General features: G+C 35.1%; 1 long non-coding RNA gene across 2 annotated transcripts in view; it reads left to right on the top strand.

The window, feature by feature from the left end:
* LOC128928475 (uncharacterized) overlaps positions 1–12,194 on the top strand; it is a 263,914-nt gene that overhangs the window by 186,540 nt on the left and 65,180 nt on the right. Inside the window, exon 6 of one of the 2 annotated variants that reach the window (XR_013523789.1) lies at positions 4,505–4,704. The exons of the other annotated variant lie outside the window; for it this stretch is intronic. This is a non-coding gene — a long non-coding RNA (uncharacterized LOC128928475). Of the gene's footprint in view, positions 1–4,504; positions 4,705–12,194 lie in introns of those variants that run through there. 2 annotated transcript variants of the gene reach the window in all.

Below are 12,194 nucleotides of genomic sequence, written 5' to 3'. Positions count from 1 at the left end.
GATGTGGACACAATACAGCCAAACGCTTTGCTAAGGTGTAACATGGATGACCTTTGCTCCAATTCCAAATAAAATCCTTTCGTCCAATTGAGATATCATCAGCCTGACCTTCACTGTCTATATTTCTATCAGTATTTTAGTCACAACCAATTAATAACTTTCAAAAAACTTCCAAACTTTTTTCTGTTTTCTTTTGAGCCCTTCAACCACTTTCAATCTCTGCCTATTACCCATTTCTAAAGCTGCCTCCACATTTTTAGGTATCTTTATAGCAAAACTTCTCTCCTGGGTACCAATTTTCTGTGTTAGTCCATTTGCACTGCTATAAAAGAATACCTGTGATGGAATAATTTATAAAGAAAAGAAGTTTGTTTTGACTCATGATTATGCCGGCTGTACAGAGAACATGGTGCCAGCATGTGCTCCTAGTGAGGACCTCAGGAAACTTACAATCATGGCAGAAGGTGAAGGGGAAGTGGGTTCACCATATGGTGAAAGTGGGAGCAAAGGTGGCGGGGAGTGTCACATGTTTTTAAACAACCAGATCTTGTGTGAACTCATTACCAGGAGTAGGGCACCAAGCCACTCATGAAAGATCCACTCCATAATTGAAACACCTCTTCCAGGCCTTGCCTCCAACATTAGGGATTATATGTCAACATAAGATAGGGGACACACATCCAAAATATATCACCCATCAAAAGAGTATCTTTAAAATGTAGAATTAGAGCTTACCTCTCTGGCTAAAACTTCAAGCTTTCTCTCTTATAGCAAGCACAGTAACTAAGCAAGAAATGAAATCAGACTCATGACAAGCAGATAAAATACAAAGACATTTTATTTTTTCTCTATTGTGGTTTGATTTCCAGGATATATTAAATCTGATTATAGATTTAGAAATGTATTACAACCAGGGATAGACATTACTTTTTTATTATGATTCTTACAGTGGAGAATGTTAAAAAAAGATGAATGTTACTGAACATAATCATAGACAACTGAATGGAGAGGAAGATCAACATGAAGCCTGGCTGAGGAGAATGAAGAGAAATGTGATGACAGAGAATAGCTTAGGCTTAGTGTAACATTTTTAGGTTGGCAGAACACATATGGTCTGTCTGTGTGTCCCCAACTAAATCTCATTCTTGAATTGTAATCCCCAAATATTGGGGGAACTTTGTGGGAGGTGATGAGAGCATGAAGGCCATCCCCCCATGCTATTTTCCTGATAGTAAGTAAGTTTTCATGAGATCTGATGGTTTTATAAGGGGCTTTCCCCTTCCTTCTCTCTCATTCTTCTTTCTCCTGACATCTTGTGGATAAGGACATGATTGCTTCCCCTTCCACCATGATTGTAATTTTCTGAGGCTTCCACAGCCCTGGGGTGAGTCATTTAAACCTCTTTTAATTATAAATTACCTAATTTCAGGTATGTCTTTATTAACAGCATGAGAACAGACTAATATAGTAAATTGATACTAGAAGTTAGGTGCTTCTGTGAAGATACCCCAAAATGTGAAAGTGACTTTGGAACTGGGTAACAGGAAGAGGTTGGAAACATTTGGAGGGCTCAGAAGAAGACAGGAAAATGTAGAAAACTTTGGAATTCATAGAGACTTGGAGGATTCAGAAGACAGAAAGATGTGGGAAAGTTTGGAACTTCATAGAGACTTGTCAAATGACTGACCAAAATGCTGAGTGATATGGACAATGAAGTCCTGGCTGAGGTGGTCTCAGATGGAGATGAGGAACTTTTTGTGAACTGGAGTAAAGGTCACTCTTGTTATGCAAACAGACTGGTGGCATTTTGCCCCTGCCCTAGAGCTATGTGGAACTATGATTTAGGGTATCTGGTGGAAGAAATTTCTAAGCAGCAAAGCATTCAAGAAGCAGAGCATGAAAGTTTGGAAAATTTGCAGCCTGATGATGTGATAGAAAAAAAACCCATTGGGAAAACTGGCCAGCCATCTGCAGAAAGCTGAAACTGGAACCCTTCCTTACAACTTATACTAAAATTAACTCCAGCTGGATTAAAGATTTAAACATAAAACCTAATACCATAGAAATCCTAGAAGAAAGCCTAGGCAAAACCATTCAGGACATAGGCATAGGCAAGGACTTCATGACTAAAACACCAAAAGCAATGGCACCAAAAGCCAAAATAGACAAATGGGATATAATTAAGAGTTTCTGCAAAGCAAAAGGAACAATCATTAGAGTGAACCAGCATCCAACTGAATGGGAAAAAATCTTTGCAATCTACCCATCTCACAAAGATCTAATATCCAGAATCTACAAATAACTAAAGCAGATTTACAAGAAAAAAACAAACCCATTCAAAAATGGGTGAAGGATATGAACAGATACTTTTCAAAAGGAGACATTTACGAGGCCAACAAACATATGAAAAATGAACATATGAAACAAACGTATGAAAAAATTCATCATCACTGGTCATCAGAGAATTGCAAATTAAAACCACATTGAGATACCATCTCACACCAGTTAGAATGGCAATCATTAAGAAATCTGGAGACAACAGATGCTGGAGAGGATGTGGAGAAATAGGAACATTTATATCTCTTGGTGGGAGTGTAAATTAGTTCAGCCATTGTGGAAGACAGTGTGGTGATTCCTCAATGATCTAGAAATAGAAATTCCATTTGACCCAGCAATCCCATTACTGGGTATATACCCAAAGGACTATAAATTGTTCTATTATAAAGACACATGCACATGTATGTTCACTGTGGCACTGAGTACAATAGCAAAGACCTGGAACCAACCCAAATGTCCATTGATGATAGACTGGACAAAGAAAATGTGGCACATATACACCATGGAATACTATGCAGCCATCAAAAACGATGAGTTCGTGTCCTCTGTAGGGACTTGGATGAATCTGGAAACAATCATTCTCTGCAAACTGATACAAGAACAGAAAACCAAACACCGCATTGGCAGGTGTTGAACAATGAGAACACGTGGACTCAGGGAGAGGAGCAGCACATACTGGGGACAGTGGTGGGGGGCTAAGGGAGGGACAGCAGCAGGGGTTGGGAAGGCTAGGAGAGGTAACATGGGGAGAAATGCCAGTTACAGGTGTTGGGGGGGATGGAAGAAGCATACCACCTTGCCAAGTATGTACCTATACAATAATCCTGCATGATCAGCACATGTAGCCCAGAAAAGTGCAATTTAAAAACAGTACAATTAAAAAAAAAAACATTTTCTGGAAAGAAATTTAAGCTAGCTGCAGAAATTTGCACCAATAACGAGTATCCAAATGTTAATCACCAAGACGATGGGGAAATGTGTCCAGAGCATGTCAGAGAGCTTCACACCAGCCCCTCCTATCACAGGCCCGGAGGCATAAAAGGGAAAGTGGTTTCCTGGGCTGGTCCCTGGGCCCCTAAGCTCTATACAGTCTTGGGACATGGTGCCTTGTGACCCAGCTGCTTCAGCTTCAGCCATAACTAAAAGCAGCCAATGTACAGCTCAGCCCATTGCTTCAGAGGGTGCAAGCCCCAAACCTTAGCAGCTTACAAGTCGTGTTGATCCTATGGGTGAACAAAAGTCAAAAATGGATGTTTGGGAACTTTTGCCTAGATTTCAGAGGATGTATGGAAATAATATCTAGGCAGAAGTTTGCAAGGGTGGAGTCCTCATGGAGAATCTTTGCTAGAGCAGTGCAAGAGGGAAATGTAAATTTGGAGCTTCCACACAGTGTCCTGCAACTGTCCATCATCCTCCAGTTCCCAGAATGTTAGATCCACTGACAGGTTGCACAGTAAGCCTGGAAAAGCCGCAGACAATGCCAACTGTGAAGGCAGCCATTTCACATTTGTGGAGGGCTTATTCTGCAAAACCACAGTGGTGGAACAACCCAAGGGTATGGGAGCCCAACTCTTGCATCACTGTGACCTGGATGTGAGACATGGAGTCAAAGGAGATCATTTTAGAACTTTAAGGTTAATAACTGCTGTCGTAGATTTCAGAATTGGATGGGGTCTGTAGCCCCTTTGTTTTGGCCTATTTCTCCATTTTGAAATTGGTGTATTTACCCAATTCCTATACCTCCGTTGTATCTTGGATATAACTAACTAGTTTTTTATTTTACAGGCTCATAGGTGACTAGGACTTGCCTTATCTCAGATGAGACTATGGACTTTGACATTTGGGTTATGACTTTTGGGAAATGAGTAAAGACTTTGGGGAAATATTGAGAAGGCATAATTGTGTTTTGAAATGTGAGAAAGATGAGATTTGGGAGGGGCCATGGGCAGAATGATATGGTCTGGCTGTGTGGCCCCTCCCATGTCTCATCTTGCATTGTAAACCACATGTGTTGGAGGAGGGACCTCATGGTAGGTAATTAAATGATAGGGTCAGTCCCCCCATGCTATTCTCATGATAGTAACTTCTCATTAGATCTGATGGTTTTATAAGGGGCTTCCTTCTTCACTCTCTCTCATTTTTTTCTCTCTCCTGCTGCCTTGTGAAGGACACATTTGCTTCCCCTTCCATCTTGATTGTAAGTTTCCTGAGGCTTCCCCAGCCCTGCAGAACTGTGAGTCACTTAAACCTCTTTCCTTTATAAATTACCTAGTCTTGAGTATATCTTTATTAGCAGTGTGAGAACAGACTAATAAAAGAACTGTCCTCCCCAACATTTGAATTGGATTCATCTCCATTTTCAGATATTGTTTCACTATCCTCTAGAAATTTTGACTATATATTTCATTATTGTGTCTCATTAATGTTTCTGAGTCAACTTTCTTCCCAACTTTTAGTTTTTTTGGTAGCGTAAGCAAGATGTATGGGATTTTAAAATCATATATAAGTGCATTATAAACATTATTTTTTTGATGGACATATCAATTGTCAATACAGTAGTCTGTATGATATATATATATAACTTTTAAAACATAAGACTAATGAACATTTTATAAATAATAGAACACTTGAAATAAACTTTTAAAAACAGGATTGAAATTATTAAAATTAAATTTCCTATGATGAAGAATAATTTTAAAAGGCTTCCAGGTTAGCAGTTCATTTTCTGTACGGAAACCATGTTTAATTTATAAATTAAAAAAAGTAAAAGTGGCTGTGAAAACAAATAATATTTGAATTTATTTGGAGCACTCTAAATCCTGTTAAGGATAATAAATGAGCACAGAGGAGACCAATATAAATTATCTTATGATAAGTTTTAAATTTTTAATTGTAAATTATTTTTCTAAGGGAATTTTCATTTTAATAGTAGTAGTAGAATTTTTACATTAGAAAAATATATCAAAACATATATGTATATTCTCAAGATATTCTATATTTATAGCCTGGAAAATATTTAATTACAAATATTCAACAGTTCTGGATTGAATTCAAGGTAGCAAAGCACTGAACACAATAATAAATTAGAGTCTCAGTGTTTAGACCCCATAAAACTTATTTAGATGCAGTTAAATATTATATACATTGTTGTATCAAATATATTTGATTAGAAATAAAGTGGGTAACTGGTCACAGGATATTCCTTTTTATTCTGCCTGAAAAGATCTTAAGTTCCAAATATGCTCCCCCTTTCCAACTATAGCCGACAGTCCTGCAGTTGTGTTTTCCAGTGTTTGTAGGAATCATGCACTTAATTCAGAGAGAAATAGTATGCTGACAAGTGTGGTACCTGATACCAATGCTAGGGTATTTTTCCATCCTTTAAACCCTATGCTATCCTCTACTTCAAACCTTGTACACACAAACTTACAGATGGGCATGTGTGTATACCCAACATGCATACACGTGCGTGTGCACACACACACACACAAACATACACACTCTGTATAACTGATGAATGGTTAGATTTTGTATCATTGTGGTCATCTGACCTCTAAGTGTGTCCTGTGTCCTCCTCCTTTTCTACCTCCTTCATTTTATGACACTAAAACTAAAAGGAAACAATAAAGGTGTGTTCAGGACACAGTTCTATCATGCTTATGTTGAAAGGTACATATTGAAGAATTGAAGGATGAACTTCTTTGGCTAAAAAAATTTTTTTATGCTTGATATTGCTTCATCTATTTTTTCTTTAAAAGGTGTTTTGGAGTAAGTAAGGATTAAAGGTTTTTAGAACAAAAGACAATAAGAGTCCATGTTTGATAAAGTGTCTTTTGTTCTACATAAGGACAAGTTTATTTTTTTACCCAATTTATCCTTATGAAATGTCATAGTAGTTATTACAAGCAAAATAGAATTTAGCTACTATATATTTTATGAAGACCAAGTCTTAAAGAATATCATAAATAATTTCAAACTTTATACATTGGTTTTAAATGGCAGTTACTAACAAGGCAGCTTCCACTAATAGATTAGAAATTTTGATTCCAGGCAAGAAATCGGAGAAAATATTTCACAAATGCTCATATAGAAGTTGGGTCTTTACATAAGAGTACAAAGTAGACTTTATAGCTTAGCTGTGAGATTCCCTTTGCCCTAAAGTACCTTACACTGAAATACTTAAACTACTATTGCTGTTTTGAGATAAGATTAAGATTACTATCTGGGGCTAATTGTCAGGATGTAGTAAGATCAAATTAATATGGCACTAAACTCACAACCTCATTTCATGTTACAAACTGGGACAAGTCATTTTAGAACCAATACAACCTAGCAATGTTTAAGTGAAACAGAGTTTAGTAACGTGAGCCAACTCAACAACTTCCAGGCCAAAACAGTCAATCATGAAATAACATTTATTAACTGAATTAGACAAAGGGAGAACAACATATCAGGTGGGAAACATCACCACAGATTATTCAACTGCGTAATCATTTTAAATACGATCTATTGTTCATTGCTTTACTTGCAGCTGAAGAGCCAAACCAAATGATAGGAAAATCAGAGACTATGTTTTAAAAGATTAATGTAGCCACTTTCTTGAACTAAATATCAAAAAAAAACCTCTTGTATTGAATATAAATTAGGTATACACTATGACAGTTAAAGCTTCTTTCCCCCTGCAGCTCACAATTCCTGCTTTACATTTAAGGCTGGCAAAGTATTTTCTTTGTTTCTGGCTAAACTGCAGTCCTTACTTCTATTTATGCTAAGCTCATATTCTTCATTCACGTCATGAAACTAAACAGGAGATGATTCCTTAACAGAGATAAATATTATTTTTACTAAGGGAATTAAAACTGCAAAGCACAATCGTACAAAACAATTAATATTACCAAAATAAAAACAGTGACGTAAACAAGCAGAGAAATCATTCAATTTTTTACTTTTACAAAGCTCTTCAGAATTCCTTTTTTCAAGCTGCTAGATAAAGCCATGATAAATTAGAATTATTCTTCCTAATATTCACTTTACCTCCTAACTTGCATTTTGCCTAGAACAAAGCTTGAATATATCTTAAAATATTGTATTAAAGAATGACAAAAGAAGCATCAGTTCGTGGGACCCCTGTAACTTACATCTAAAAATAAATATTAGGTATAAGTTAGTTCTCTTTGTTTAGTGTTTTTTGAAAAACTAACCCATAAATTGTGTCCATAACTTGTAATTAAGAAATGTAGCTGGATAGGAGATTTTCAGGGACTACTAGAGGAATTTGCTTAATTTTTATGCATTTACATACAATCTTCAGTCAATTAGCTTACGTGAAGTGTTTTTCTGAAGCATGTAAGTATGAGTTGTAAGAAACTGATATTAATCCTGTTGTGTCATACTTTACCAAAATGACTTCAACAATTAATTGCCAAGCATTTTATTTAAATTTTATTTCTTTGTGAGTTGAAATTTCAAGTGGCAGTTTTAAAATTCCATCTGCCAAATGCTTACTAGGTTGTTTGAGTGTCCTGTCAAGGTTTCTTGATCTTTTATTCAAAAGCATCAAGTACCTGCTTGGCTATGAGGTAATTTGAAAAGAGAATGTGAATAACAAGTGGTAGATGACTTCACGGAGTGTAGTTTGACAGAGGACAAAAATATGAACCAATGATCATGATGACAAATGCATGGGAGCCTGGAAATAGAAAGATATCAAAAAAATAAGATCCAGATTTCTGAGCCATTGAATGTTATCCTTAATAGGATCTTAGATAACTTACCACTTATCTAATATCTCAAAGAAAATATATGGACAAAAGATATGGTCAACAAACAAGTAAAAAACCAAACTGCTTCCACCTGAGGCTTTGATATAAAATGCCTTTTTAGACTTTGGCCCACACAGCAACTTCTCTTTCTGAGGATAGTGGCCAACTTAAGGCTGAGAATCAAAGTGGACAAGATGTTTTCTTTTGCCTATTTGTTTTAAAATGTACATCTGGACTTTAGTCTTTTATAGCCCTCCATGCTGGTGAATAAAAGATCTGTCCGAAAAGAGCCTGCAATCCATAAAGAAAATGCAAATGGAAGAATAGAGTGATGAGGAAGTGTTTTGCCCCATGCCTGCAAAGAGCTGGTCTTTGGCTTTTGCCCTAGATACAAGCACTCTGAGGAAATAGGATCAATATCAGTTTGCTTACATATTAGCACGGAAAGCAGGGTCTCAGTAGGCAGACGATAATAATGCTGCATCTTCCCAGGCCTTCTAGGAAAATTGCAAGTCTCCTAAGAGACCAAATCCATATGAAAAGAAGAGCATAGTACTTAAATAATTTGGAGAAGCACTGCTATTTGGTGGGTGGAACAACACAGACTTAGAAAAAGGGAGAACTGTGTACTTCCCTATGGGCTAACAAGTTATAATAGAGAAATATACAAAATGCTCTGATGGTTTGATTGGGAATGCAGGGTTAAAGTGATATTCCTGGAGAAGTTAGTAAAGGCTTCAATTAAGAGGAAAAGCTCCAGAATTGAAATCTCAAATATTCCTCATGACCAGGTGTTAGTATCTGAGCAAACAGACCTGCTAGTTAGAAACATCACTGTGTTTCTATTTAGTGTTATACTGTTATCCAAGTGTATAATAATTGTATTACTTTCAGGTTCATCCTTTTGGGAGCTAACATTGCCCACAACAACCTTATCTGGATTATATTGGTTTGTTGTGCTGCCTTTTCCTTGGATGAACTTTGATTTGTATTCATATTGTAGTATCCCCTGAGAATAGTAGTGAGTTCTGATTTATAGAGACCCTAAATTATTCAAAACTTTTGACATGATTGTGAATGAGACTGTAAAACCATTAGATGTGTCTGCCTCACCCTCTGATCCTACCACTGGACGTGTCTGCATGTTAAAGTCAAATGAGAGATAGATTGAAGGCACTAGAGTTAGAACCAGGAAATCTCAGTCACAACTTCCACCTCTATAGATTTAGAAACAGAAAAATTATATCATTCTTCTTCAAAGCTCAGTTTTCTGATTTGATTCTCACAAAATTGTGATCACCAAATAAAAGAAATGCAAATGAAATTTTATGTTAGTATAAGCTAGTTTATTATTAATAGAATAGCATCCATGACATTATCATTTTTCTCCTAAGTTCATTTTTTGGAATTATATGTATAAAGTTAATGGAAACTTTACAAGTTAGATGAAAGATGGAATTAAGCTGGAGAATTTGGATATAGATGGGTAAGATAATAAATATATTCAACCTTGAACTTCTTCACTAAAATATTAAATGGAGTCCTGTACTACTAAAAAATAAAAGATGGAAAACAAAGTAGTAAAAGTTATAATGACAACATATTCACAATCTCTAATAAAATATAAACATTTCCATAGAGTGAACCTTTGCTTTGAAACTGATTGTATGTTATTCACAAATATCTAAAAATTAATATACATTGAAGGAGAGAATTGTGCTTTAATATACAAGGGATATCTGCAAATGGAACAAAGATCTATAGTCATAGAGTATAGAATAATACACATATGTTAAAACTATTAAATGAATCTGTTTTTATTCCTACATATAGTAAAAATGATAGTATTTCTTTCAGCCTTTTTGCTTTAAAGAGGATAGACTTTATCAGTTAAATAAAAATTAAAATTAAATAAAAAATTTAAATAGAATTATCCACCTAGTTATAATCTACATTTTAATCCCTGTTAATATACACAAAACATACTCAGGTTTTAATTATGGCACATACATTTGAGAGCTAATTGCTGCATAATTACAAGTAATTCCATTTTTAAATAAAATATGTCAATAATTATCCTTCCTTACTGTCTTTCACTTAAATTCAATCTAAAACAGTAAAATATCTTAGATGCCATAATTAATAATATACTTCTGAGTTTGTAAAGTCATTTGATGACCTATCCATCTGGAACATAAATATTAGGAAGCATATATACCCCAATATCAACTCCTGAGTGTTACAGATAACCTCGAAGTAAGGTATTATTAGTGAACATGACAAATATTTATATAAACCTTATATGATATATCTAAGTTGTTCACTTTTAGCATTCTCGGGTACCCTCTTTCTCCCTCTCTCATTCAGTCTCTCTCCGTCTGTATAAATAACATGTGTATTACACTTAATACGTATATTGTATTTACATAGAAAACATATTGGAAATATAACTATGATATATATAGAAAATAAAGTATATTTTATATGTATTTACATCTCAAAGATTTAAATAAAGATAAAATATGAACATACATTTTAAAATTATAACTTGAATTTTCAATTAATAGGAACAGAATGACCAACAATATTCAGTTCACGTTTCATCTGTTACTGCCAATATGTGTTGAATAAAACATATGTCAGGAGAGGATTAACAATCATTAGAAAGAGGTGATTGATGTGTGCATATTTAATTAGATACATTATGTCTTCCTCGTGGACTGATCATATTATGCTGTGTGATATTCCTCTAGGTCTCTGGCAATTTTCTTTTCTCTGAACTCTATTTTTGTTTGCATGTATATCTTTGTTGATTGCATGTATATTTTATTAATTTTTATTAATGTTTGCATATATATCTTTTTTGATTGCTTTTACTTTTAATATGCTCATGTCATTGACTTTGAAGTGAATTTCTTATAAACAGCATATAGTTGGCTCATTTGTCACAAGTAACATAATTTATTTCTTTTTTAAGGTTGAGTAGTATTGTATATATGACCCCCATTATATTTCTATTGAATGGGGCAGTTCTAGGTAGTGCTATCTTGACTTTGTCAATAGGAATGCTAGCAGCATAAAACTTACTTAACCTGGGTATGACTTTTGATGGCAGCCTATAAAACTTGTATCATTAAACACTCTTGATTATGGTTAAAGCAAATTATATTTTTAGTTCTTTAAGTCTCTACTGTGGTTCAAGTTATTATTGGCTCTTTTAGTGGAATAGTAAGTGATATGTTTTAGCCATTTGTCCCCACACAAATCTCATCTGGAATCCCCACATCATGGGGGCAGTTTTCCCCATGCTGTCTTCGTGATAGTGAATGCGTTCTCACAAGTGTGTAAGTGGAACTTTCCCCTGCACTTGCCTCTTTCTCTGACCATTTTGTGAAGAGGTACCTGCTTCCCTTTCACCTCTGCCATGATTATAAGTTTCCTGAGGCCTCCCCAGCAATGCAAAACTGTGAATCAATTAAACCTCTTTTCTTTATAATTACTCATTCTTGGGTAGTATCTTTTAGCAGTGTGAAAACAGACTAGTACAGTAAAAAGAACAATTACAGAAGGGAAATAGTGTGTGAAACTTTGGCAATAACAAGAAAACCTAAGAAGAATTTATCTTTTTATATAATTTGTGCTGATCTAGGTTTTAAAGATAGGATACATTCAAAGATGGGACAAGATCATGACATCATGCTAGGTTTAGTCCTGAAAGTGGTTAATATTTATTCAATATTTTTGTATTAGAGCTTACTTTATGCCAGGCATTGTAAAGGTGCTAGATCGTCCCAAAGGAATAAGAAAAAGGAATGTTATTAAACTTCATAAACTTCACAGACAAATAGAGGTAACATGTATACATATATTTGCAAATATAGGGTAAATGGATTTTTAGTAAAAAATGTTCAATTCATACTGTGTGATAAAGTGCACAAATGGACATTTCTACTTGAGGTTGGGGCAAACGGTTACAAGAGATCACACAATCTATCACCTTTAGAGATTTTTCTATAGGCCAATTGAAACAAGAAAATGAATTTTTCTAGGCGATGCCAAATCACAGGCAACGTGTTCGTTATACTTTCAGTGATG

Source organism: Callithrix jacchus, chromosome 11 (assembly GCF_049354715.1).
Source record: "Callithrix jacchus isolate 240 chromosome 11, calJac240_pri, whole genome shotgun sequence".
NCBI lineage: Eukaryota > Metazoa > Chordata > Mammalia > Primates > Cebidae > Callithrix > Callithrix jacchus.
The sequence above is the reverse complement of the archived record's forward strand: the minus strand, read 5'-3'. Positions and strand labels throughout refer to the sequence as shown.